Source organism: Lepidochelys olivacea (genome assembly GCF_965140295.1).
Source record: "Lepidochelys olivacea isolate rLepOli2 genome assembly, chromosome: 14".
NCBI lineage: Eukaryota > Metazoa > Chordata > Testudines > Cheloniidae > Lepidochelys > Lepidochelys olivacea.
Genome location: NC_140424.1, coordinates 27,997,554 through 28,021,206, shown reverse-complemented (window position 1 = coordinate 28,021,206; position 23,653 = coordinate 27,997,554). Strand labels below are relative to the sequence as shown.

Below are 23,653 nucleotides of genomic sequence, written 5' to 3'. Positions count from 1 at the left end.
TACATTGTGAGTGAGATGAACACACTCAGTGTCGTGTGTAGAACTCTTCTGTCAAAGGTACTTACCTGGGATGGGGCAGTGTCCTATTGCCAGTGAATGATTTTAGAAGTGTGTAGCCAGGAATGGGGTAGGTATTCTCTTTAAATCTATATTTCCTTCTATGAAGGAGAAGAGAAAGTGCCGACTGTCACAGCAGGGATCAAAGAAAACCTTTGGGTTCAGCTAGCCCTGCCCCGTTATACCTGCAGCCAATGCCAGGCCTGGAGGGAGGAGAAAAGAAGGGAGCCAGCTCAGCCAGGGGATGACTGGTGAGGGGGCAGGAGCTCCCTGTTTGCCTGCCTGAAGGGACGGAGTAGCGACTTGCCAGCCAACGCAGCCACTGGAGGCAAGTAAGCCAAGGGGAGCCTGCAGATAAGCCCCAACTGTGGGGCAACTGGACTAGTGGGGCTGTGCCCCAAACTAAAGAGACTTTAGAAGGAAGCAGCCTGAGGAAACTGGTTTTGAAGGCCCCCCCTGCCCCCCCGACAGGGAGAGAGAGACTCATCTCCCCTGTTTAGGGGTTGAACCACACAGGGCCCTGGGCTGGGACCTGATGGAGGGGGTGTGCGACCCAGATCCCCCTAAATCCCCTTTGAGCAACAAACTAGCCACTAGTTCATCTGGCCATTGAAAGCTCTATCACACCTTGCTTTTAAAGATTGGGGCTGTGGTGGGAAACTGCACATGAGTAACCTTATCTGCCTTTTAGCTAGTATTTGTTTCTTTATATACATTACACATGATTAAAATTTCACTCACTAATTTCACCCAGATGGGAGAGCAGAGTAGGGTTAGTGATTAAAATTTAGGGTCATTGGATCAAGATATTCCTGAGATACAGCTTGTTCCAAAACACAAAACAGAATGACAACAAAATGAAATAAAAACACAGTATTTCATGAAATTCATAGATTCTATCCACCCTGGACACAAATCTCAGACTGAAATGTAAACCTGTGGGTAACATTCACCTCCACCAAAGTTTCTTTATAATTATAATTATTTATTGTTTCGTCTGAAGAAATGTCAGTGGTGATATGGGGGTAAGTGGCAGAGGAAGTTGGGGGGGGCTTGGCACGGGTGGGCTGTCAACCCCAAATTCTCCGTAGGTCTTTCTGTTATTTTCTTGTCACAGTATTGTATCAGCTGTAAAATGTAGATGAGAACTACAAATGTCTAAGTGATCATTAACTCTTACAACAAGTATCTTTCCATTTAAAATACTAGGAAATTAAATAGCAAAACAAACAAACAAGCAAAACCCCCAGGCAAACAAAGAACCCCACAACTTTGTTAAAGGAGAGTTCGGGTTGCTCATTGACATCAAAAGTTCAAGTTCATCAAAACTAAAATTTCTGAAAACCAGGAAATAAAGAGTTAATGTAAATGGCAACACAGCCTCAGCTCTGCCCTCTTTGCAGGATGACCCAGAACCCCCATCCTGCACGCTGGCACTCTGCCTTTGCAGATGGTGCAGAGCACTCAGGGAATAGGGCACATGACAACTGTAACACAGACTCAAACACTTTCTTCTTGCTAAAGTACAGCTTGATTTTGGTGAGCTTTACTGGCCAGGAGCTACCTACGTCTTTTCTATGCTCAAACACTGAGTCTGTTCCCATGTGTGTCGAATTTTATAATCCTTCCTGCCCTTTTACAACCCTTTCTCACAAGATTGCATTCAACACTGTACTTTCACTTCTCATTCAACACACAGACAGCTCTCCTCTCCCACCACCCTGCTGACAAGCCCCATGGCAAGAAGATCCCCTGGGTCCTGCTGCTGACTGAACCTCCCTAACTCAGTGCTGGAATGATGCATACTGGATCCCTCAAGGTACATGTGCAGCTCTGTCCTTTGATAACAGACATGGGGGCTTCAAACCCAGATCTCACATCACAGTCACAGCTCTGAGACGCTCCTCAAACTAATCCCCAGCTCTCCGCATATCACAATCACAGCTTGTCATAAATATAAAGGGAAGGGTAACCACCTTTCTGTTTCCAATACTGTAAAATCCCTCCTGGCCAGAGGCAACATCCTGTTACCTGTAAAGGGTTAAGAAGCTCAGCTAACCTGGCTGGCACCTGACCCAAAGGACCAATAAGGGGACAAGATACTTTCAAATCTTGGGGGAAGGCTTTTGTTTGCGCTTTTAGTTTATGTGTTGTTCTCTCTTGGGACTGAGAGAGGCCAGACAGAAATCCATCTTCTCCAACCCATCCTAATCCAAGTCTCCAATATTGCAACCAGTATAGATAAGCCATGCAAGGCGGATTAGTTTATCTTTTGTTTTATGTGAATTTTCCCTGCGTTAAGAGGGAGGTTTATTCCTGTTTTCCGTAACTTTAAGGTTTTGCCCAGAGGGGGATCCTCTGTGTTTTGAATCTGAATACCCTGTAAAGTACTTTCCATCCTGATTTTACAGAGATGATTTTTACCTTTCTTTTTTTTAAAAAAAAAAAAATCCTTCTTTTAAGAACCTGACTGATGTTTCCATTGTTCCAAGACCCAGGGGTTTGGGTCTTTGATCATTTTGTAACCAATTGGTTAGGATGTTATTCTCAAGCCTCCCCAGGAAAGGGTGTGTGTAGGGCTTGGGGGGATATTTTGGGGGAAGACGTCTCCAAGTGGTCTCTTCCCTGATTCTTTGTTAAATCGCTGGGAGGTGGCAGCGTACTAGGTTTTAACCTAAGCTGGTAGAAATAAGCTTAGGGGGTCTTTCGTGTGGGTCCCCACATCTGTACCCTAGAGTTCAGAGTGGGGAAGGATCCCTGACACAGCTCACTTAAGTTACTCCAACTGATTTCTTCACCATTCAGTACAGCTACACCTAACACATTGAATGCAGCTGGGGTGCATGCAGATAATTCTCGGTGACTATTCCCAACTCCAGGGGGCAGGGTGAAGGTTGCACTGGCATGGACCATAACTCTCTATTTCCTGGTTTTCAGTAGAAAGCGTTTTGATGAACTTGAGATTGTGGCAGGGCCTGAGCTGTCACTGGGAAACCTTAACTCTGTTAACAAAGGTTTGTTGGCTGGGTGGTTAGTGTTTTCATCACTCAATTTATTATAGCCCACAAGAAGAGCAGGAAGAAGGGGCACTTCAAAATCTTTGCTGGAGTCAGATAACTTGGGACCCTGAAAGCTGGAGACTGCTGGTACAGACACTTCCAACTCAGTGGGACTGTGGCTGTTTCTTTAAGAGAGGACTCGAATCTCCCCACATGACAGGAGTAGAAATTGCTGCCACTTTCCAGCTTCTATCTACCTCTGCACATGCTGCAAGAGGAGAGTGTGTTTATCAGTTTGGTACAAAAACCGATTTCCTTAAAGAAGCGTAAGGAAAAGCGATGAGAACACGCTGCTGCTCATCATTTATAGCCAGAATGAATTGATAAACTGAAATAGTGTTTTAAATGGTAACGATCTCAATAAAACCAATGAGGTCAGATCACACCTGTCATAAATATAAAGGCAAGGGTACCCATCCTTCTGTATACAGAACTATAAAATCCCTCCTGGCCAGAGGCAAATCCCTTTCACCTGTAAAGGGTTAAGAAGCTAAGATAACCTTGCTAGCACATGACCAATGAGGAGACAAGATACTTTCAAAGCTGGGGGGGGGGGGGGGAGGACAAAGGGTCTGTCTGTGTGTGTGATGCTTTTGGGGGGAACAGATCAGGAATGCAGCTCAGAACTCCTGTAAAAAGTTAGTAAGTAATCTAGCTAGAAATGGATTAGATTTCCTTTTGTTCAATGGCCGGTAAAATAGGCTGTGCTGAATGGAATGTATATTCCTGTTTTTGTGTCTTTTTGTAACTTAAGGTTTTGCCCAGCGGGATTCTCTATGTTTTGAATCTGATTACCTGTAAGGTATTTACCATTCTGATTTTACAGAGGTGATTCTTTTACCTTTTCTTTAATTAAAAAATTCTTCTTTTAAGAACCTGATTGCTTTTTCATTGTTCTTAAGATCCAAGGGTTTGGGTCTGTGTTCACCTGTACAAATTGGTGAGGACTTTTATCAAGCCTTCCCCAGGAAAGGGGGTGTAGGGCCTGGGGGGATATCTGGGGGGGAAGACATCTGCAAGTGGGCTCTTTCTCCGTTCTTTGTTTAACATGCTTGGTGGTGGCAGCATAGTGTTCAAGGACAAGGCAAAGATTGTACCTTGGGGAAGTTTTTAACCTAAGCTGGTAAGAATAAGCTTAGGGAGTCTTTCATGCAGGTCCCCACAACTGTACCCTAGAATTCAGAGTGGGGAAGGAACCTTGACAACACCCGCATGGGTGTTGCATTGCATAGGCTGGGGAAGGCTGTGCCTACCCAAATAGCCTTGTGTGGCCCTGCCCATGCTCCTCCTCAAAGCCCTGCTTGCCCTTCCTTCTTGGCCCCAGCCCAGGCAGGCTACTCCTCTTCAGGGAAGCAGCATGCTGGGGAGGGGGCTAGGGCGGCCAGGACTTGGCGTAGCTGTGGCTGCCCAGTGCTGGGGGGCCTCAGGCACTGAGGCCATGCCACCTGCTGCTTGGGGGAGGGAGGGGAACGGAGGTGCTGAGGTGGCCTGTCCTGTGCGTGGGGTGGCCGGGGGTGGTGGTGGTGGTGGTTGCATGCCACCCACCCTGTGCTGGGGACCTGGGGGGGGCACGCACTACCTGCCCACCCTGTGCTGCGGGGTGGGGGAGCACATGCTGCCCGCCCTCCCTGTGCTCTGGGTTGGGGGGGCTGGCAGACATGGAAAGGGGGGCTTCGGCAGGGGAAGGGGGTGGGTCCTAGGGGAAGGGGAGTGGGGCTGGCCGGAAGGGGGGTGAAGAGGGGCAGGGGGCTCTGAGAGCCAGAGGGCACTGAGGGGTTAACAGCGATGTGTGAGGGGGCAGGAGGGTGGTGAACAGGGAAGCACAGGCAGGATGGGGCCATGGAGATGTGGGGCTGCTGAAGAGATGCTGAGGGACTACTCAGAAATCAGGGGGCGGGGGAGAATTCTGGGGCTCAGGGGAACAGAGCTGGAATAGAGGGAAACTCTCAGTGGCGGGATAAAGAGAAGGAAAGGGTGGGATGTGTGGAGAGGGGCTGTGGGGAGGCTCGAGGGAGAATATGAGAGCAAGCTGAGACTGGCTGGAGAAGGGAGAGCCAGAGGGTAGGAGAAGGGAGGGGGATGGTGAGAGATAAAATAGCAGCTCCCTCAGCCCATGGGGTAGGAGAGGGGCAGGGGGGAATCTTTTCCCCTAGAAATGGTCAAACAAGCAGGGGGGGAAGTGATAAGTGGCTCATCTGCAAACGAATAAAGAATTAGCCCCAGCCTTTTGGGGCTTTCCTTGGTCCAGATGTTGCTTCCCTTTTGGAGATTTCACAAGCTTCATAAGAAGTTCCAATTCATCTTTCAAATTCAAATATGTCTGACATTGATGCTAAGACATAATTATTTCTGACTTCTGACTCAAGCCTATCTGCACCCACATTTTGGTGAAACGAAATTTTGCCCAACTCCATGCTTGCCACCCCTTCTCATCTTTCCCCCTGCCCGCCCACAGATCTGTTACTGTTCAGGTTCAGTTTGGATGAGCTATTGCCAGCAGGAGAGTGAGTTTGTGTGTGTGTGTGTGTCCCTGGGAAAAAAAATGGGGGGGGGGGGGTGTGAGACAGCCTGGATTTGTGCTAGACATGGCCCACCTTGATTACCATGCACATTGTAGGGAGAGTGGTCACTTTGGATGAGCTATTACCAGCAGGAGAGTGAGTTTGTGTGTGTGGTTTTTGGGAGGGGGGTGAGAGAACCTGGATTTGTGCAGGAAATGGCCCAACTTGATTATCATGCACATTGTGTAGAGAGTTGTCACTTTGGATGGGCTATTACCAGCAGGAGAGTGAATTTGAGTGTGGGGGGGTGGAGGGTGAGAAAACCTGGATTTGTGCTGGAAATGGCCCAACTTGATGATCACTTTAGATAAGCTATTACCAGCAGGACAGTGGGGTGGGAGGAGGTGTTGTTTCATATTCTCTGTGTGTATATAAAGTCTGCTGCAGTTTCCACGGTATGCATCCGATGAAGTGAGCTGTAGCTCACGAAAGCTCATGCTCAAATAAATTGGTTAGTCTCTAAGGTGCCACAAGTACTCCTTTTCTTTTTGCGAATACAGACTAACACGGCTGTTACTCTGAAACAGTTGATTGCTCCCATTGTGGGAAAATCACCAGCCCATTGTGTATTTTGTTTTCATCTCTCAAAATGAAAATAAGATGACCGTAAGTTTTTTTAAATGATGAGCTTAAAAAATGCGAAATCTTAATTTTAACTGGACACACACACACACTTTTTCTTTCAGTTCAGTGCAGGTTCAATCAGTAAAACAAAATTATGCTTCAGGTTCAGGTCCAGTTCCAGTACGAAATCCCGGTTTGAACTAGTTCTCCGGTTCCAGTGTGAGACCAGATGGGCAAATGAGATCAGCATCGGAGCCAAAGGGAGTTGGCGGCAGCTTCCCTGGGCCCAGGGCAGGGAATCGCAGCCAGCTCCGCTGGGAGCAGCCTGGGGCCAAACCCTCCCCCTGCAGCCAGGATGGCACCGGGGGGGCACCTCTCCCTGTGGGGATGGGCAGGTCTCTCTTACCTTCCCTCCAAGCGGTGCCCTCCCCGGGAGCAGGGGCTGGAGCCCGGGATGGGGGGTCCTGGCCAGGCTGGTGTCTCTGCACCGGGAGAGGCTCCTGGGAGCAGCGGGAATCTTACTGCTGGAAATTCCCCTCTCCCGGCTGCAGCCAGGGCCCCGGGGTCCCCAGCAGCAGCCGCCGGGGCTCGGGGATCTTGCAAGGAGCATGGCCCCCCCACAGCGCCCCAGAGTCACTGCAGCGAGAGCGATTCACTTCCTGCTGCTGGACTGGGTGACCCCAGCGATCACTGCAGCCCCCAGGGACAGTCAGGTCGATGCTGATCTCATTTGCTGGGAGCCAAAGGGCTCCCTTTGGCTTCTTTGTTATGTAACTGCTTGTTTGGGGGCTTTGGGTGGGGTGGGGAGGCTTCTATTAGGAAGCCTATAATGGCTTCTTTGTACTTGCCCATTCATTTCTCTCAGTAGCCGGTTGCTTTTCTTTAAGAAGCCTGTTGCTTGTTTTGCCATTGAAGTGTGTGGCTTGTTTGGGGCTTGGTGAGTGGGACTGGGCGGTGCCTCCGAAATGGGATTGGCTTGCTTTGGGCTTGCTGGGAAAGAGCAGCGCAGATTTTTTATCTTGTGAGACTTGGCAGCCTTTTCCAGACTGCGCTGTGGGGACAGCTGGGTCAACGACACCTGGGGAGTGGGAGCCGGAAGGGGGCTGAAAAGGGGCAGGGGAAGTGTGGGCCAGAGGGGATTGAGGCATGAAATGGGATGTGTGAGGGGGCAGGAGGGAGGGAACAGGGATGTGGGGCATGGGTTGGGACTGGGGGGCTGTGGGTGCGCTGGAGGGAGGATGAGGCAATTCCTGGGAATCAAGATGCAGGGGGAGAATCATGGGGTGGGTGGGAACAGGGCTGGGAGAGAAAGAAAATGGGAATGGGGGACAGTGAGAAGGGAAGAGGGGGAGAAAGTGGGGGGTGACACTAGGGGGCTGGAGAGAGAGTGACAGAAGAGACTGGCTGGGGGAGGGGGAGAGAGGCTTGTGATAAAGTAGAGGGATGGTGAGAGACACAATGGCAGCTCTCCCAGTCCATGGTACAGGCCAGGGGCAGTAAGAGGGGGAGGGGTCTTCCCCACCCAGCAGCCACGGGAGATTTTGTTTTTACTGGAAACGGTCAAAGTGTTGGGGGTGAGGGGGCGGCAAAGGACTAACCCCTAAGGGCTCCAAAGCTACAAGGTGAATATCCCCACAGAACTCACCCCCCAACAGACACACTATTGCATTATTTTCTTAGGCCAAAATCATGATTTCTGGGCTCTGGCTTCTGACTGGGACTGTTTGGGGTGACAGGATGGACCAGGGTCCCTCTTGGATTTCTGTGCAGGATTCAGGGCTCAGAGTCACCCCCAGAATAGCAGGGGGTGGGTCCAGATGGGCAAATGGGATCAGTATCTGCCTGGCTGTCCCTGCGGCTGCCCGGGGAGCCCAGTGGGGCACAGTCATTAGCTGCTGCCACCAGCAGGATCTCAGTATTACTTAGGGAGAAGAGGCTGGTGTCTGCCTCTCTCTGGCCTGAAGAAGATCTCTGTGTAGCTCATACACGTATCTCTTTCACCAGCAGAAGTTGGTCCAATAAAAGCTCTTACCTCACCCACCTTGTCTCTCTCTGCTCATGGTATTAGAGCTCTGGAGTTGGTTTCCCTGGGGCAGATGCAGCTCCCTGCACTGTGATCTGGGAACCTGAGCAGCTGCTGCTCCCCCAGTGCGGTCTGTGCTGGGGAAAGACCTTCATTATAGCTTCCTCCGTGCCCAGCCCAGCTGGGGACTTTCTCTGGTGGCTAGAATGAGACCCCTGAGGCAGCCCTGGGCTCTGCTGACTCCAACTCCTGAGCTGAGACTCCAGATGATGGGACAGACCTGGGGGAAAGTGCTGGGGACTAGCAGGAAAGTGACTGCACAAAAGCCCCCTTTAAGGGACCCGCTGGTGAGTTTGTACAAGAGGGGAGAAAGCAGTGCTTAATGTGTGCCAGGGCTTGCCAGAGCTGAGCCCCAGCACCTCTGGGCTTGCCATGTCAGTTATGAAAGTAAAAAAATTGCTTGAGCCCCAGCACCTCTTTCATTACAGATAAAGCACTGGCAGAAAAGGGAAGGAGACTGAAAGGGGCAGCAGGAACAATAAGTGGAAAAAGAGATTCCCAGGTCCCAACCCTACCTAGATCCATTTGCTGCCCCACCCTGGGAAGATTGACTGTCCTGGGAACAAAGTGAGGACCAGAGAGCAGAAGCCAGTTCGTGTCTCTGCTGAGTCACTGCGGGAGGGATGCGCTGCCCTCAAGGACAGTGTCAGGGGAATTCCCCAAAGTGGCTCTTTTGATCCTACTCTTTTCTAGCATTTGCTTCAGAGACTCTTTTCCTGGGAGGGTTTAAAATTCCCACTCTAGCAGTTCAAGTGCAGAAGGTGGAGGCCGACAAGGATTATAAAAATTAATACTGGCCGCTCCAGGCTTGTATTACGCTCTCAAGTTCACTGCTTTTCTCTGACCTTGGATGGGTCGATGCTGCCACCACCCAAGTGCAAAAAACCCCTTTGAGAACCCAGGAAGGCGCACTTGGGAATTCCTTTCTGTAGGGTACCCTCAACCCCTTTTAGCCCCCGCCCCCTGGGGAAGAGCAGAGAAAGAAAACAAAGGAAATTAGCTGTTGCCACCAGCTAATTAAACAACACATGCACAAACCTTTTAGGACACAAAAATCCAACCCTGTTCTTAAAAAAAGGTAAATTTTATTAAAAACAAAAAGAAAGAAAGAAAATACATTTGGAACTTAGGCTTTTTGCTAGATTTAAAAAAAAACCAATCAATTACAAGGATTAAGCACCAAGATAGCTCTCTTGAGGTCCAGCTTAAAGGTTACAAGCAAAACAAAAGCACCTGGGGTTAGCACAGAGGAGTCCACAAGCCATAAAGAAATAAAAGAGATAAACCTAATTGCATCTTCCTAGACATTTCCTGATCTACTTACATATCTGGGGTTTCAGATGAGTAGTTTCTAGGTATGAGCTGATAATTTTTTCATACCTGGCCCAAAGCTTTTACAGCATAGTTCCAGCCCTGTTTCTGCTTCTCCGGAGAAGAACAACAGACAGACAAAGGGGAAGTTTTTTCCAATTTTAAAAAGTTCTGGCCTTCCCATTGGCTCTTTTGGTCAGGTGCCCACTCCCTTCCTTTTCCCTGTGCAGGGAGACTTTGTTAACCCTTTACAGGAAAAGCAAGTAGAGAACAACTACTAAGAAAAATGTTATCTGGCTGGCTGGGTGTCCATAAAAGGGAGCTTCCCCCCACCCCTTTCATTTATCACCCCCTACCACCACCAAATCACAGATGGTGCTGGCCAGCCTGGTTTAGGTCGGGTCCACACAGTCTGGGATTTTTTCCTGGAGGTTTAGGAAACAGAATTAATAAGATACATGCACCTCTAATTTTACTACTAATCACATAAAGACCTAAACTGTATTTTTCACATTTCAAGGACTACACTGACTTAGAATACAGGGACATTTTTACCTGGCTGATTCTGGGAAACCTTCCCAGGAGAGTGCATCAGCCTCTTTGTTAGAGGTGCCTGAAATGTGTTGTATTTTCAAATCAAAGTCTTGGAGATCTAAACTCCACTGGATAAGTTTTTTGTTCCTCTCTTTGACTGTGTGAAGCCACTTCAGTGCAGCATGGTCAGTCTGCGGGTGGAACCGCCATCCCCAAATGTCTGGGCGTAGCTTCTCCAGAGCGTACCCGATGGCGTAGCATTCTTTGTCTGAGGCTGACCAGTGGCTTTCCCGCTCAGAAAGTGTTTTGCTGAGAAACACGACAGGATGGAATTGTTGATCTGGTCCTTCCTGCATTAAAACTGCTCCTACACCACACTTGGACGCATCTGTGGTTATGACGAATGGTTGGTTGAAGTCCGGGGCCCTTAGTACAGGGTCAGACGTAAGGGCTGTCTTAAGCTGTTTAAAGGCTTTCTGACACTTCTCAGTCCACTGAACTGCATTTGGCTGTTTTTTCCTGGTTAGGTATGTCAGTGGGGTGGCAATTTGGCTGTAGTGTGGTACAAATCATCGGTAATATCTGGCCAAGCCCAAGAAGCATTGGACCTGCTTCTTTGACTTAGGGACAGGCGAATTTTGGATAGCATTTACTTTAGCCTGTAGGGGGTTGATAGTTCTTTGACCCACCTGGTGTCCAAGGTACGTTACCCTGTTTAGGCCTATTTGACATTTTTTGGCCTTAACGGTTAATCCTGCCTCCCTTATGCGCTGGAAGACAGCTTGGAGATGTACCAGGTGTTCTGCCCATGAATCTGAGAAGATAGCTACATCATCAAGGCAGGCGACTGCAAATTCCCCAAATCCAGCCAGAAGGTTATCTACAAGTGTCTGGAAGGTGGTGGATGCATTTCGCAGTCCGAAAGGGAGCACATTAAATTCATACAGCCCTATATGTGTGATGAAGACTGACCTTGGCTGGGTCTAATCAGGGAGTGAAATGGACGAAAGCCCCTTCTGAAACATCCCCAATTTCCTTTCTCTCTCTGACAGGCTGAATATTAACAATTGTTTCCCTCCAGATTGTCCAGTCTTCCAGAGGATGGGGCAGGGAAATGGCTGTGGTGGAGCCAGCTCAGGTAGGGGATTTTCAGGAAGCTGCTGGTAGGTTTGTGCTGTGGTCAGGGTGGGGTGAGGGGGAGGAAATACACAGGGTGAGGCAGGGAGAGGACAGGGTGCCAAAAACCCATTGGGACTTGCTCAGGCTAAGGCCTGATTTATGAATAGGCCCATGGGAAGGGTGGGGTGAACATTCCCCCATTTCTGGAACAGGAAACAACCCCCCTGGACAGGGCTGGGAAAAGAGACCAGAGTGCTGGAGCCTGAACTCCCTAGCCAGAGACTGCGGTGAAATAGAAAGGGAAGGTGCTGGGATTTGGGTCTCTGTTCCCTGCTTGGAACTTTGCTTCCCACCTCAGCCTGTGCCTAGTAGGTGTCTGCCTAGTACAGGGGTGGGCAAACTTTTTGGCCTGAGGGCCATATCAGGTTTCGGAAATTGTATGGAGGGCCAATTAGGGGACGCTGTGCCTCACCAAACAGGCAGGCATGGCCCGGCCCCCACCCCCTATCCGCCCCCTCCCTGCTTCTTGCCCCCTGACACCCCCCCGGGACCCCTGCCCCATCCAACCCCCCCTGTTCCCTGACTGCCCCCCTGGAACTCCTGCACCATTCAACCACCCCTTCTCCCTGTCCCCTGACCGCCCCCAGAACCCCTGCCCCTGACTGCCCCCAGCTGCCCCATCCAACCCCCCCCCTTCCTGACTACCCCAGGACCCCTGCCCCCATTCAACCCTCCTGTTCCCTGCCCTTTGACCGCCCCGACCCCTATCCACACCCCTGCCCCCTGACCACCACCCTGAACTCCCCTGCCCTCTACCCAAACCCCCTGCTCCCTGCCCTTTGACCGCCCCGACCCCTATCCACACCCCCGCCCCCTGACCACCACCCTGAACTCCCCTGCCCTCTACCCAACCCCCTTGCTCCCTGCCCCCTTACTGCACTGCCTGGAGCACCGGTGCCTGGCAGAGCTACAACTGCGCCTCCCAGCTGGAGCCAGCCACACCACCATGCAGCTCAGAGCACCGGGTCAGGCCGGGCTCTGCAGCAGCCCCGCCGCCCAGAGCATTGCGCTGGCTGCGCAGTGACTGAGGCTGTGGGGGAGGGGAACAGCAAGGGAGGGGCCGGAAGCTCAGGGGCCGGGCAGGAGGGTCCCGCAGGCCAGATGTGGCCCGCATGCCGTAGTTTGCCCACCTCTAGCCTGGTAGGTGTGTGGTAAATGAGAAGACCCTGCCCTCCTCTGTTTGCTGGGAGCTCTCGGTCTCTTGCTACTCCCTGAAGCCTCCTGAGCAAGGTGGGGTGAGATTCTGCTACTCTGTGCCCTCCCCCCCCAGCTTCTTTCTTTCTTTCTTTCTTTCTTTCTTTCTTTCTTTCTTTCTTTCTTTCTTTCTTTCTTTCTTTCTTTCTTTCTTTCTTATGAATAGTGGGATTTTGGCTGGGGCAGCAGGTACTGAGTGGGGAGCACCTGTTGTTTCAGATTCCGGTGACCTTCGAGGAGGTGGCTGTGTACTTCACCGAGGGCAGGGGGCTCTGCTGGACCCCAGACAGAGAGCCCTCTACTGGGACATTATGCAGGAGAATTATGAGACTGTGACCTTGCTGGGTAAGGATTTCCTGTCCCCTCAGCTATTAGAAATCGTGGGTCTTCATTTCCAAATCTGGTCAGGTGCTTCCCTGATGAGCTGGACTGGAGGTGAATGGGTCCTGTATGCCACAGCTGCAGTGTGAGAGAGATTTGCATCTCCAATGGGACAGGGGTGTCAAAAGCTAATGGACATGCTAAATCATCCCCACGCCTCCAGCTTTCAAGGGGGTAGAAGCCATGTATTGTCTTGTCAGTACTGTTTCTCACTTACACACAGAATTCCTGTTCACCTCACCTCTTGGGACTAGCTCCAGCCATGGGAGGGCTCTGGGCTCTCCCGGTTTATAAATAGGGAGGGTTTTAACTCCAGAGCTGTGTGTGTGTCAGCAAGGCCATCAGTGTGCACAGGTCCTGAAAACTCCTAGTGAGGGCATGACAATTCCCCTCACCTCTCCAGACATCTGTCTCTCCCCAGGGGGCTCAGCAACCGTGTTCCCGTCCTCTTGGATTCCATGTTCCCCCAGCACAGTATGGGGATAGGTTCAATTCATGGAATGTCCTTTGTGACAAATACTCTACCAATCCTCCATGCACCCTGATCTTTTCTCATTTCAGTCCCTGAGCAGGATTTCCCATTCCCAAACCTGACCCAATCACCCGGCTGGAATGAGGAGAAGAGCCATGTGTACCTGATCTCCTGGCCTTCCAGGAAAGGGTGATTCTGAGAGGTACCCACATAGGTAAGGAGTCAGTGAAATGGACAGAGAAACCACCTGGCAAATGAGGGAAAATGTTGAGAATCCCAAAAACGTGGTGTGAGCAAATGCCTCAGTCCTGCCTCATCTCACCCAATGCAGGGCTGTAGTCAATATATATCATTCATGGCTTTCCAATCGTCCTGTAAGCTGCAGGAGTTTCCTTCCCTGTGAGTGTTCGGATGGGATGTGGAGGCACAATACAGTTGTTCAGTCTTTGAAACTTTATTGTGTTGGGTTTTCCCTTTGTGCTATTCCTTTTTCTCCCCACCACAGGCATTTACTCCTGCCTGAATTGTCTCTCTGTCTCCCAGCAGGTGATGAGAGAGTGAGTGAGAACGAGGAACAGAATCAACATCAGGAAGTTTCTGGGAAAGTGGAACCACAGGGGACCTTTGTGAGAAGAGCTGAAGGGAATTTCTCACAGTGCTTGGAAGAAGGAAAAACCTGTGGAAATTGGCATGCGTCAGAGAGGCTGCTCGGAAACCACCCCAGGAAGAAGGTGGCTGAATCTCTCAAATATGCAGGAGGATTCAAGGATCCTGAGGAAACCACAGTCCAGCAGACAAATCACAATAAAGAGAAACCCAATCAATGCCTCGAATGGGGGAAACGATTCATTCTGAGATCACACCTTAATACACATCAGACAATCCATAAAGGAGATAAACCCCATAATGCAGGTGTGACACAGCACCCCATATTCATCATAATGATATCATAATGATATGATTATGACATAATTATGATACATCTTGTACAAAGTGTGTCATGTGAGGGATCTATGGAAAAGTTATGATTTGCTGAGTACGATTATTCTATTTGTATGCATGTACCATTTTGTATCTGAAGTTATGAATATTAATTATGTATCTGTATTTCAACTGTGCTTACTCTGGATAACACACACAACTAGCCTCTCAGGTATAACAGTGAAGAAGTTAGAAAGTGCTAATAGCCCATCAGCAAAGACAATGGACCATGGAAAAGGTTTGTCTTCATTGGGGAATGTTTCAGCCAGTCTATGAGTAATGGTTCCTGTGACCCAGCAAGGCATGCAAGGCCATGTGACCAGACCACATGACACTAAATTCCATTTTGGTACCTGTGTTTTTCCGTGAACTGGGCTGGGAACTTAGCTTAAAACAAAAGGTTGCTGCCATATGGAGAGACTATATAAGGTGGGGAGTGACATCATGATTTGTCTTCGCTCCCCCACAATTCAACACCTGAAAGAAGCTCTGGAAGACAAAGGATTGGGAACAGGGGAAGGGAAGCCAAGCTGCAAGGCACATGTTCCTTGTGCCTTAAGAATGTGCAAGCCTGCTTGTATCATCAGACAAGGGGAGATATTGCTAATTCAAATCCTATCTTTCGAGTAATTTAGGCTTAGTTTCCAATTTTGTTTATTTGCTAGGTAATCTGTTTTGATCTGTTTGCTATCACATATAATCACTTAAAATCTATCTTTCTGTAGTTAATAAACTTGTTTTATAAGAACATAAGAATGGCCATACTAGGTCAGACCAAAGGTCCATCTAGCCAAGTATCCTGTATTCTGACAGTGACCAATGCCAGGTGCCCCAGAGGGAATGAATGGAACAGGTAATCATCAAGCCCTGTCGCCCATTCCCAGCTTCTGGCAAATAGGCTAGGGACACCATCCCTGCCCATGCTGGCTAATAGCCATTGATGGACCTATCCTCCATTAATTTATCTAGTGCTTTTCTGAACCCTGTTATAGTCTTGGCCTTTACAACAGCCTCTGGCAAAGAGTTCCACAGATTGACTGTGCGTTGTATGACGAAATACTTTTTTTTGTTTGTTTTAAACCTGCTGCTTATTAATTTCTTTTGGTGACCCCTAGTTCTTGTGTTATGAGAATAAGTAAACACTTAGAATCATAGAATATCAGGGTTGGAAGGGACCTCAGGAGGTCATCTAGTGTAAATCAATAGAAGATGTTTGGATGTGCCCCTCTCCTATGTCTATAGAGGAGCAGGATCAATGGCCTATGCAAGGGGTGGACAATTGGGTGTACTGTGTATAAGGTGTTTTGCTGGGAATGTACATATTACTGGGGGCACAATTACACCAGCTCATAACCAAACTACACACATCTACATTCTGCTATATGGACTTTGGTGCACAAATGGATCTGTGAATCTTATTGCTGTAAATAAGCCAGTGCCTACTGCCTGATTCCATACCAAGTGGTCAAGCTGGTTTGGACAATATCCCATTTCTCTGTGAACATTCAATGGACTTATGATATGGACAAAAGCAAGCAAAACCTGCAGGGGCAGCTTGTTGCAACTGCCAGCAACTGGACACATAAGATCGTGACCCCGTTGAAGGAGGAGAGGCAGTGTTTTGGGGGTGTCTCGGATGTTGGACCATACTGCAGTGGTCAGGACTCAGTGTTGCTGTGGATTTTGAATTGTTAACTGTACTTGTGTTACATTGCATAGGGAGATAACGTATAAGTAATGTAATAAGCCCTCCAAACCCTGCAGTGTACTAGACAACCCGGACCCAACCTTCTCAGGCCCACTCTAATGGGAAGTCTGGAACACTAATTGGAATAGGTGTGGTATGCCCGTATGAGAGAAGGTGCAGGGCACTATACTACACAAGGGGCAGTGGGACAAATGGAATATCGACACCTTCCACCTTGATGCCATGCCCTATCAGGAAATGTGTCGCCATATGTCCTATGCTTTTCCAGGGATACCTGGGCAGGAGGATCCCAAAAGAAAAAGAAAAAAAAGGGGTGGAGTGTTAGGATATAGATATTCAGGCCTGTCTGCAAAGGCCTGTACTTTAAGAATTTAGGTGTATTCTTATCGCTTGGCTAGTTCTAGAGGTATAAAAGAAAGAAATCACTGTCTGCCAGTGTAAGGGCCTTCTCTTACTGTGACAGTTTGTGGCCCTGTGCTTAGGCTCAGGCCTTTGGCCAAGCAGCAGAGGCAGCCATAAGCTGGGAAGCGAACGGTCACATCCTCACATTCCAAACTAGTCACATTGAAATAAGGTGCAATTGGGCTGTTAGGCACTATCAGGACAGGATTGTATTCCTATCACCTCCAGAGAAAGGGAAGTGCCTAGAAAATGTAAAAGGAAACTTAGTTTGATAGCATCCTGTCTGGCAAGAACTCACTTATCAATAGCTGGGATGTGAAACCCTCACTTCTGTATTCTCTTGTCATTATAGTTTCAACTTTGCTATTGTTTATCTGTATAAACTCTGTCTGGTTCTGTGATTGTTCCTGTCTTCTGTATAATTAATTTTGCTGGGTGTAAACTAATTAAGGTGGTGGGATATAATTGGTTATATAATCATGTTACAATATGTTAGGATTGGTTAGTTAAATTTCAGGAAAATGATTGGTTAAGGTATAGCTAAGCAGAACTCAAGTTTTACTATATAATCTGTAGTCAATGAGGAAGTGAGTGGGTGGGGGTGGGCGTGGGGGTAAGGGGGATGGGAACAGGGAATGGGGGTAAGAAAATTGGAATCATGTTTTGCTAAAGGGGGAAATGGGTACAGGGAATGGGAGTAAGGAAGTTGGAATCATGTTTGGCTAAGGGTAGGAATGGAAACAGGGACACAGGTGTAAGGCTCTGTGGTGTCAGAGCTGGGAAGGAGGATACTAAGGAAGGAAACTGGAATCATGCTTGCTGGAAGTTCACCCCAATAAACATCGAATTGTTTGCACCTTTGGACTTCGGGTATTGTTGCTCTCTGTTCATGCGAGAAGGACCAGGGAAGTAAGTGGGTGAAGGAGTAAGCCCCCTAACACCCCTGCTCAAAAGCAGGACCCATCCCCAATTAAATCATCCCAGCCAGGGCTTTGTCAAGCCTGACCTTAAAAACTTCTAAGGAAGGAGATTCCACCACCTCCCTAGCCAACGCATTCCAGTGTTTCACCACCCTCTTAGTGAAAAAGTTTTTCCTAATATCCAACCTAAACCTCCCCCACTGCAACTTGAGACCATTACTCCTTGTCCTGTCCTCTTCCACCACTAAGAATAGTCTAGAACCATCCTCTCTGGAACCACCTCTCAGGTAGTTGAAAGCAGCTATCAAATCCCCCCTCATTCTTCTCTTCCGCAGACTAAACAATCCCAGTTCCCTCAGCCTCTCCTCATAAGTCATGTGTTCCAGACCCCTAATCATTTTTGTTGCCCTTCGCTGGACTCTTTCCAATTTATCCACATCCTTCTTGTAGTGTGGGGCTCAAAACTGGACACAGTACTCTAGATGAGGCCTCACCAATGTCAAATAGAGGGGGACAATCACGTCCCTCGATCTGCTCGCTATGCCCCTACTTATACATCCCAAAATGCCATTGGCCTTCTTGGCAACAAGGGCACACTGCTGACTCATATCCAGCTTCTCGTCCACTGTCACCCCTAGGTCCTTTTCCGCAGAATTGCTGCCTAGCCATTCGGTCCCTAGTCTGTAGCGGTGCATTGGGTTCTTCCGTCCTAAGTGCAGGACCCTGCACTTATCCTTATTGAACCTCATCAGATTTCTTTTGGCCCAATCCTCCAATTTGTCTAGGTCCCTCTGTATCCTATCCCTGCCCTCCAGCGTATCTACCACTCCTCCCAGTTTAGTATCATCCGCAAATTTGCTGAGAGTGCAATCCACACCATCCTCCAGATCATTTATGAAGATATTGAACAAAACCGGCCCCAGGACCGACCCCTGGGGCACTCCACTTGACATCGGCTGCCAACTAGACATGGAGCCATTGATCACTACCCGTTGAGCCTGACAATCTAGCCAACTTTCTACCCACCTTATAGTGCATTCATCCAGCCCGTACTTCTTTAACTTGCTGTCAAGAATACCGTGGGAGACAGTGTCAAAAGCTTTGCTAAAGTCAAGATACAATACATCCACTGCTTTCCCTTCATCCACAGAACCAGTAATCTCATCATAGAAGGCGATTAGATTAGTCAGGCATGACCTTCCCTTGGTGAATCCATGGAATAAAGTCCTTATTTACTTTCTCCACACCAGTCCTGATTTTATAGACCTCTATCGTATCCCCCCTTAGTTGTCTCTTTCCCAAGCTGAAAAGTCCCAGTCTTAATAATTTCTCCTCATATGGAAGCTGTTCCATACCCCTAGTCATGTTTATTGCTATTTTCTGAAGCTTTTCCAATTCCAATATATCTTTTTTGAGATGGGGCGACCACATCTGTGCACAGTATTCAAGATGTGGGCATACCATGGATTTATATAGAGGCAATATGATATTTTGTGTCTTTTTATCTATCCCTTTCTTAATGATTCCCAACATTCTGTTTGATTTTTTGACTGCCACTGCACATTGAGTGGATGTTTTCAGAGAACTATCCACAATGACTCCAAGAATTCTTTCTTGAGTGGTAACAGCTAATTTAGACCCCTAAAAAGTATGGCTCTGGTTTGGGAATCCCCCTCACATTCTCAGCCATGAAGACTGATGCAAAGAATTCATTTAGTTTCTCCGCAATGGCCTCATCATCCTTGAGTGCTCCTTTAGCATCTTGATTGTCCAATGGCCCCACTGGTTGTTTAGCAGGGTTCCTGCTTCGGATGTCCTTAAAAATTTTTTTGCTCTTAGTTTTTGACTCTTTGGCTGGCTGTTCTTCAAATTCTTTTTTGGCCTTTCTAATTATGTTTTTATGCTTCGTTTGTCAGAGTTTATGCTCTTTTCTATTCTCCTCATTAGGATTTAACTTCCACTTTTTAAAGGATGCCTTTTTGCCTTTCACTGCTTCTTTTACTTTGTTGTTCAGCCACAAGTGACACTTTTCTGGTTCTCTTACTATGTTTTTTAATTTGGGGTATACATTTAAGTTGAGCCTCCATTATGGTGTCTTTAAAATGTTTCCATGCAGGTTGCAGGGGTTTCACTTTTGGCGCTGTACCTTTTAATTTCTGTTTCACTAACCTCCTCATTTTTGTGTAGTTCCCCTTTCTGAAATTAAATGCTATGGTGTTGGGCTGCTGTAGTGTTTTCCCCACCACAGGGATGTTAAACCTTTACTAGTGTGTCTTTAAGTGAGGTGTTTGGGAAAATCTCTGCTTGGTAAACAAAGGCTGTTGCACATCTTCCCCACATCGAGGGGGGAGAAAATTAATTAATGAGCTTGCATTGTACACATCCTGTGCAGTGCAAGATGGTATAATTCTGGGCTCATACTCCAATAGGGGAGCAAGGCTGGGGAGCTGGGAAAATGGAGGTTATCTCCTGTTTGTCCTTGAGTGGCTTAGGTAAAGCACTGAGGTAACTCAGTTAGGTGTGTGGCGTCACCTGCTGTCATGTTGGGTGATAACAGGGCCTGGAGCGGCTGGCTGTGTATCACCAGTAGAGCAGTGTGAGAAAGGACAACTCAGCTGAATTGTTAGGAGGCACAGCAGTTCCAACCACTCCCAGACTACACCCTGGGGAGTGACAACCTCTCACAGCGGGCAATGACCCAAACTCAGGCTGAGCAGAGGGAACCTTTCCGCAGTGCCTTCCCCAGCAACCCTCCCACCCTTAGCCCAGTGCTGCCATGCTCTCCCTGCCAAAGTTACTGACTGGGTGTGGGAGACCTTTCCTTCTCCTGCTGCACCTCCCCCTGGCTTTTTTCTGGCTCACTCAGCCTCTCTCCCTGGCAGCCAGGCCCAAATGTGGAGCAGAGGGGGCAGGACAGAGATGCTTCTCACGTTTGAGAGTGGCTACTCTGGTTTGCTGCCTTTGTGTACAGAGCCTGGCTGAGGAAGTGGTGGCTCACCTCCTGTCTCACTGCCTGGACCTGGCTACCAGGAAGAGGGGGCTGGTTGCAGGACCACAGCCTAGCCTAGTGGTATTGTTTTCACAAGAGCCTCCAGGGTTGTAAAGTTACCAGGGGGCTCGTTCCAGCTCAGCAAATAGCAGGAGTCAGTTCCAGGAAGGGAAACACCCAGGTGCTGCTACAGGTGGGGCTTGTTTCTGAGCTCGGGAAAGTGAACCTTACCCTGTTACACTGTCCAGAGGGAGCCATGGCTGCAGGGAGCTTTGTGGAAAGTCTCCAGGATGAAGCTACTTGTCCCATCTGTCTGGAGTATTTCACAGAACCTGTCACTCTGGAGTGTGGGCATAATTTCTGCCGAGCCTGCATCAGCCAGTGCTGGGGAGAATCAGACACAGGCATCACCTGCCCTAAGTGCAGACAAGCTGTGCAACAGAGAAACCTCAGGCCAAACAGGCAGCTGGCGAATGTCCTAGAAATAGCCAAATGGCTGAGTTTCCAGGCAGCGAAGGGATCAGGAGTGTGTGTGGAACGCCAGAAGGCTCTGACACTGTTCTGTGAAGAGGATCATAGAATCATAGAATATCAGGGTTGGAAGGGACCCCAGAAGGTCATCTAGTCCAACCCCCTGCTCGAAGCAGGACCAATTCCCAGTTAAATCATCCCAGCCAGGGCTTTGTCAAGCCTGACCTTAAAAACCTCTAAGGAAGGAGATTCTACCACCTCCCTAGGTAACGCATTCCAGTGTTTCACCACCCTCTTAGTGAAAAAGTTTTTCCTAATATCCAATCTAAACCTCCCCCACTGCAACTTGAGACCATTACTCCTCGTTCTGTCATCTGCTACCATTGAGAACAGTCTAGAGCCATCCTCTTTGGAACCCCCTTTCAGGTAGTTGAAAGCAGCTATCAAATCCCCCCTCATTCTTCTCTTCTGCAGGCTAAACAATCCCAGCTCCCTCAGCCTCTCCTCATAAGTCATGTGTTCTAGACCCCTAATCAAACCCCCATCTGTGTGGTTTGCCATCTGTCCCGGACTCACCGAGCTCACACTGTGGTTCCCATAAAGGAGGATAACCAGGAGTACAAGGTAGGGAATTGCTGTCAAGTTCAATGAGTAACAGCTTTGGATTTTTATGACAGGTGGAAGTTGCCTGTCAGAGGTGTGACTGCATTGTTCAACTCTGTAAGGCCTTCATTGTATGGGAGATGCTATCAACAATAAATGAGACAGCTGGGTGGCAGGAAGGGCAAACAATTAAGACTTGAAAAATTTCTAATGGGGGAAAGTTTTACCTGAGAAGCAGAATCCTTTTCAAACCCAGCTCCCACTGGTGAACTAAGGGAACTCTCTATGGAACAGAAGCTGTTAAATGATTAGTGAGGTTTAAATCACCTGCAGGCCTGTCTATGCGAGACTGTTGCCTTCAGACTGGAGAATATCAAGTTAAAAAGCTGATGTTGTCATTGCTGATTTGTATCTTAGCATTTATCATCATTGTTGTTATTTGCATCCCAGTAGCCACTACAGACCCCAGATGAGATTTGACCTTGATTTTGCTGGAACCTGCACAAAACAGTGTGAGGGACAATCCCGGCTCTGAGCAGGGATATTCTAATGTATAGGCTAATCTGAGAAGAAAAATGCAGAGTGGGATGGGAAATGGAGGGTCAGAGTGGGGAAATTAATTGCCTAAGGTCACCCAGCAGGAGAGCGACTGGGTGGGCAATAGGACCAAAGTCTTTCAAGGCCCACACCAGTGCCTGAACCATGAGACCATGCTGTTGTGGCCCTAGCAGCGATGAAGTCTGTTAGAAGGGGAAGACTCTTTGAGAAAAGTCTGAATCATAGAATATTAGGGTTGGAAGGGACCTCAGGAGCTCATCTAGTCCAACCCCCTGCTCAAAGCAGGACCAATCCCCAATTTTTGCCCCATATCCCTAAATGGCCCCCTCAAGGATTGAAGTCACAACCCTGGGTTTAGCAGGCCAAAGCTCAAACCACTGAGCTATCCCTCCCTCCAAGCCAGTAAGGAGATGAAGTTTCTCCTTGGGATTCTGAATTCCCATGAGGGGTTAAACTGAGATGCACTCTCACCCCTAAAAATAAAAATCAAACCACCCAAATCATTTCTGTTGATTCAGGATAAAATCCAGCTCTATTTGAAGATTCTGAAGGAAGAGAGAGAAAATTTCCAGGGATTTAAATTGAATAGAGAGAAGAAAAGCCAGGAGTATCTGGTAGGTTCCTGTTATTAACCTGCATTGACATGGGATGTGAGGTTGGTTTGTAGGCAGATTCCCTTGTGGCCTTAGGAAATGTTGGCTTTTATCTACTACTCCGTTACCACGGATGCTCTGTGTGTATGTGTGCACTCACCTCCATACAGATGGCCTGAACAATCCTCTTCTCCATCTTCAGATTCTAAGCTTTCATTTCTGGTAATGAATTCTTGTCCACCTTTTGTGGCTTTGACGAAAATCTTGCCAAAATGATCTGAATGTATCCAATGCACAGTTCTGTACCTGTCTGCACCTTTTGTTCAATTGATTCATTTTTTCTTTCCATACATCTGTGTCAACGTAGTTCTGTGTAGAGCTGAGTAAACAACAGGACTTTTCATTGACTGGAAATTGGGGAAAAAATGGTCAAACCAAAAATAATTTTAAAAAATTTAGCAAATCAGTGTTCCATTTTTTCTTGGACAGAGTGTTTTGCTTCAATTTTGACCATGAAGAAGGACTTTTTGAAGCAAAAACTAATTTCAAATGGAATAATCAAAACATTTTCTTGATTTTTAAATGATTTCTTTATTTATCTGCTTATTTATTTCTTTATTTATCCATCCAAAAAAGGTGGGTGACATTGAGAAGAATTCATTAAATATTTCAGAGTCAATGAATCTGCCTTTTCCCTCCAAAAAAGTTTAGTGCAAAAAATGTCACTCAGATCTAGTGCTAAATCTTGCCTCCGGCGGCCTTGGATCTGCATTTTTAAAGGCCCCTGGTAACACGATATCCTAACCATGTCAGACATGAGAATATCCCTTTAAGAGATATAGGGGCCAAATGGGAAGGTGTGAGAAAATCCTCTTTCTACTAATCACAGGTCACAGGCAAGTGTTAGATGTCTTAGAATGTGCAAAGAAATTCTCCCTCCTGCACACTCAGCACTCCATGAAAGGACCCTAGGCTCCATTCACATCCCAAACAAGCCCTTTCCCTATTTTCTTACAGAAACAGACAGAAACAG

The 23,653-nt window shown here is 48.0% G+C and overlaps 1 protein-coding gene and 1 long non-coding RNA gene across 2 annotated transcripts in view; one reads left to right on the top strand and one right to left on the bottom strand.

Annotated features, from left to right (window-relative positions):
• LOC311531266 (C-type lectin domain family 2 member D-like) overlaps positions 1 to 23,653 on the bottom strand; it is a gene marked incomplete at both ends in the record, with an annotated part of 432,379 nt that overhangs the window by 224,679 nt on the left and 184,047 nt on the right.
• On the top strand, positions 68 to 12,865 carry LOC311531287. The gene is made up of 4 exons (XR_014714181.1): positions 68 to 385; positions 1,757 to 1,876; positions 11,251 to 11,307; positions 12,762 to 12,865. It is a non-coding gene; the product is annotated as an uncharacterized lncRNA (long non-coding RNA).